The sequence below is a fragment of the Triticum urartu genome, chromosome 1 (genome assembly GCF_003073215.2).
Source record: "Triticum urartu cultivar G1812 chromosome 1, Tu2.1, whole genome shotgun sequence".
In the NCBI taxonomy this organism is placed as follows: domain Eukaryota; kingdom Viridiplantae; phylum Streptophyta; class Magnoliopsida; order Poales; family Poaceae; genus Triticum; species Triticum urartu.
In genome coordinates, this window is record NC_053022.1 from 171,965,767 (window position 1) to 171,970,813 (window position 5,047).

Genomic DNA, 5,047 nt, shown 5'->3' on the forward strand with positions numbered 1-5,047 from the left:
TGCCTATTTCTACAGGAGAGACGCCTAATTAAGCGGCTACCCTCTACGAATAAGCACCGGTGCTCAGTGCCGTAGGCAGGATCTGGCCACGCCCCAGGCCACCCTTGGCGCTATAGTAGTTACTGTAGCTACAGTCGCATACTGCAGCTACAGTCAACGAAGGACTTTCACTCCACTCCCAAGGCCATGTCATACGTAGCTCGGGGCCTGGCTACGTCCCTACTGGTGCTTAAAGAAAGATTGATTTATTTCTCTAAGCCCTCCCCCCCTAAGCGTCTTGCATTGTACAAGACCTTACCATGTCCATCGATGAAATGAAGCTTTGGGTCAACGCATTATCAAGAAATTAGGCCTTTTGTCAATATAATCTCGTTTTGTGGTTTGTGGGCTCCTGTAACTCAAACTCTATTTAAAAAAAAGTCCCATCTTAGTGGAGTTTGGAACGAGCAATTTTTTCAACCTCAGTCTCGACAACAGCGGCGGTAGTGACTCCCTAACGACGGAGTGACCCAACTAAGACATACAAGAACAAGTCATCTCATTAGCCGAAATAGAGAGCTCTTTTATGGTACCCGGGGATAAATATTGGCCATCCATTTGTTAAATCCAATGGTGGCCACCTATCTATACTGCTTCAATTTGGCGATAGAATCGCCAGCGGTATAGGTTGCACTGCTTAACTTCCTTCCTCCAGTATACAAGTCCTGAGGGCATTTTGGGAAGTAAGAAAATTCAGCACACTCCGCCTGCCCGCCCACGTGAGTTCCAGCCGCCGCCGGCTTGAGCCTGGCCATCTTTGGCGAATCAGGAAGTTGTCGACCTAGGCCATCTTCCTCGCCATCAACACCCCGCTGCTCTTTCCCGTAACTCCACCCTCCTCCTTTTCCTCCCACCGCTAGGCGCTAGATGAGGACCCGCCACGCCGACACCGCTGCTCCATCGCGAGGCTGCGACTGGTCTTTCCTCATCTTCGTATCCATAGATGCCCCGCTGCTCTCCCCCATCCTTGGAGGCGCCCCAGGTCGGAGCTTTGCACTCGTCTACTCCGTCGACTTGCCATCTGCCAGTGTGCGCCGCCTCACCCCTGCTCGGCGCCTCGGCCGCGTCGACGCCTTCAGGCCCGCCTTCTCGCCTCCGGGGCTGGACCGCCATGGCAAGGATGGCTGGGCCGGCAAGGTGGAGCACCTCGAAACTGAGGTGATGCCTTCTGGACATCCGATATCTCCCGGCGCACGCTGCTCTTCCGCGACGGCGGTTGGCCATGCTGGGCAGGCGAGACCATGGCGTCCGGCTGTCGCGGCCTGCGCTGACCACCGACGGTGGCGAGGCGACGCGAGGCTACGGGCCTGCTCGCGTGCGGGAGGCGGGAACACTGCGGGGCTGTGGCGCGTGCGCTGCGGCTGTTCCTGCGGGCATGGAGTGCAAACGGGCGCACGCGTGGGTAGGTGTGTACATGCGGGACGAGCTCCAGGGACTCATCCATGGCGGAAAGAGCGCCGACTTGAGTGAGACGACGCTATGGTGGATGAATACGATGTGAAAGGAGGCGGGGATGAGCAACGGCTCACTACGGGTTCGGTAGAAGCCACAAGATGGCCGGGGACGTAGAGGAGACGGCAAGGGAGCACGCTAATGCCGGCGGTGGTCCTCGGGTGCGCGATGAAGGAGACGAGCTAGAGGCGGAGGTCGTGGTCGAGGACGGCCGGCTCAGGGACGTCACCATCGAGTCTCCGGCTACAGGAACAGGATGCCGAAGGAAACCGTTGAGGAGTCGTGAGACAACAAATAAATTTCCGGTCGCCATTATCGGTTCCCATGCCAACAAATCTATATCTATCCTACCCTTAGAAAATGAGTGGTTAGATTTTAATATACCGCTTCCTTCACCGTCAGCGGTATAGGGTACCGTAAAAACTCTCAAAATAGAAGCATGATGTACCTGACTTGACGTAGCTGCCGGCGACGGTGAACGATTCTGATCCCAGAAGCGAGAGGCCGGCAGTGAGAAACCATCATCGTTCGAAAACTGATGCACTGGTTCCTCCCCCGCCTTCCTCTTCCTAGCCTTTACAGTAGACCATCATACACCATCCTCATCTCGTGCATCCCCGGGTGAGGTGCCACCGCCATGATCCGCTTCTACGAGAACATCATTCACTTACTGGACTTCCACATACGCGTCCTCGGGTTGGCCACATCATCAATGATGAGGGCCTCGAACCACGATCCGGTCCATGGGAAGGTCACCACCGGTGAAAGAGCCCGGGGACCTAGGGTCAGCCATCGCTGATTTGGGAAGACATAGAGACGGACACACACAACATATTTGATGAGCACCATCTCATTGCGGGTCGTAATCCTCTCCCCATCGCGCAAATGATGGCCCTCCTCGATCTTTCAGTCGCCGTCCTGCGGGAATAAGAAGGTGGATGGACGGCCAAGGAACAGGGAGCATGGACGGCCAAGGAACAGGGAGCATGGACGCCAGTCTGATGTGCCATCAAGGAACGCCGCGGAGAAAGTCGCGGACCACCGCGGCGGCGACATAGGATTCGTCGACCTCACCATCCAACGGCTAACATAAGCACTAGCTGACACGATGGTTTAGATGCAAGCATTTTCACTAATTTATCATATTATGCATTACAGAGATGGTATATCATACAATAGTATGTCCCTCATATATGATACTCCCTATTACGAGCGGTCTTACACCGTCCTTGCAGCTAGTTAATCCAGTTGTCCGGCATCAATTGGGAAGAATTACAGGCGTACTTATGACTAAATATGGTTAGGATAAATATAGTTTTTTTTACATATAAAACATGTCGCTCGTGTTACATTTCGGAAGAACCGGGACTCCTCGTTTTTGTTCTTGCCCCAGCCATCCTAATTATGACCCTCTCTTGTCCTCTCCGGCCTCCCCACATATATAATAGCAACAGGGTATATATATTCATCGGCACAGCTCCAACATTTTGGAAGAGACCACCATCTCACGTTCTCACGCATGCGCGCAGGTGCATGCTGGACGATGTGCCCATTGCACCTAGATTCGCCGCTTGCAATTTCATGGGCATAGATGATAGATCGTCCCAGCAACGACCTGGTAGGTGAGGACGCGCGGTAAGCACGCACGACAGCGGCAATGGCGAGCGGCGGCGTGCTGCCATTGGCATCGCTGAACCACATCAGCATCGTTTGCAGTTCGGTGGAGGAGTCGCTACGCTTCTACATGAATGTCCTGGGCTTCATCCCCATCCGCCGCCCCGGATCTTTCAACTTCAACGGCGCATGGTAATTAAACAGAATTGAATCATCATCTTTGGGATTAAGCAATTTACAACTGGTTGATGCATGAAATTTAATAGCTAGAAAACCACATCAATAGTACTAGTATATTTATCAAGAGAGAAGTGGTTGATGATTTTTGCTGCGAATGAAGGTTATTTAACTATGGGATCGGCATCCACCTGTTGCAATGTGAAGAGCCCCAGAGTTTGCCCGGGAAGACGGAGATCAACCCCAAGGATAACCACATCTCGTTCCAGGTACGTACTACTACTCCAATTGAATATTTTCAAAAACACTGATTGCTCGATGACGAGACAAGAATGAACTTATGTTGTACGCTTGGTTCCGGAGATGAATGATTTGCGGTGCGTGTGTGTATGCATGTCTTTGCAGTGCGAGAGCATGGTGGCGGTGGAGCGGCGGCTCAAGGAGCTGGGCATCCCGTACATCCAGCGGTGCGTGGAGGAGGGCGGCATCTACGTGGACCAGATCTTCTTCCACGACCCCGACGGCTTCATGATCGAGATCTGCAACTGCGACAACCTCCCGGTCGTCCCGCTTGCCGACCATACCTTCACCATGGCCGCCTGCAAGAGGGTCGTCGCCGTGAAGCAACAGCAGAAGCCGCTGGCGGTACAAGCTCCTCCCCTGCAGACGACGGCGACAACCACGGCGGCACAGTGCGTGCCGTCAGCCAACAAGGCGATGCAGCGTGTGGGCGGCGAGGAGGCGGCACACGTCTCGTGCGCGTGAGATGGAAGATGTAGCATGTGTGTGTGGATAGCTAACTTTGCCGAAATGGTGGCGTGCGCGTCGCGGATGGAGTGGTTCATTCGTGTCGCGGATGGGATATTAGGATGTGTGGGTCCCGTGCATGCGGGTGTCATGTGCGTGGGGCACCCTGCTAAAAAATGCAATATATCCAACATATTGTATCACGCTGTTGTCCTAGTTTGTCCAAATCTCGTCACTCCTCTGGTTTTGAGCTCGCCATGCACTTGTTGCTCTCGTCAATTCTCCTGCCATCTCTTCAGTGGAGAAAATATCGTGGGTTCAAGTACACTCGATTATCTAGCATGTTCAAAATTTTAACACACATACAGTACATTAACAAATTTCAGGTGTGATCAAAAACTGACCCCACAACTTTCACATGGAATACCCCACAACTTACACATGGTTTTTTTCGAAAAAAAACTTCCAATCTATTCATCTTCAATAATGATAGTATAACGAACACTAGAAATAATAAAAATTACATCCAGATCCGTAGACCACCTAGCGTCTACTACAAGCATTGAAGCGAGCCGAAGGCGCGCCGCTGTCATCGCCCCTCCCTCGCCGAAGCCCGGCAAACCTTGTTGTAGTAGGCAGTTGGAAAGTCGTCGTGCTAAGGTCCCATAGAAGCAACGCACCAGAACAACAACCGTCGTCGATGAAGAGTGTAGATTAGAAGGATCCAACCTGAGGATACCAGAACATAGACGAACGACGAACAGATCCGAGCAATCCACCAAAGACAGGTCCGTCGGAGACACACCTCCACACGCCCACCGACGATGCTAGACGCATCAACAGAACAGGGACTGAGCAGGAAGACCTTTATTCCATCTTCAGGAAGCCGCTGCCATCTCACCTTCCTGAGCGGTACGCAAACCCTAGCAAAACTCGAAAAAAGATCTAAGAACGAAGACCTCCCACCGGCGAGGGCCAAGATCCACTCCGCCCCCATGGCCCTAAGGCCGCCAAAGAC

The 5,047-nt window shown here is 52.9% G+C and overlaps 1 pseudogene; it reads left to right on the forward strand.

The window, feature by feature from the left end:
* The first annotated feature begins 3,148 nt into the window (after positions 1-3,148).
* Positions 3,149-4,183, forward strand: LOC125532789 (annotated as a pseudogene).
* Positions 4,184-5,047: the final 864 nt, after the last annotated feature.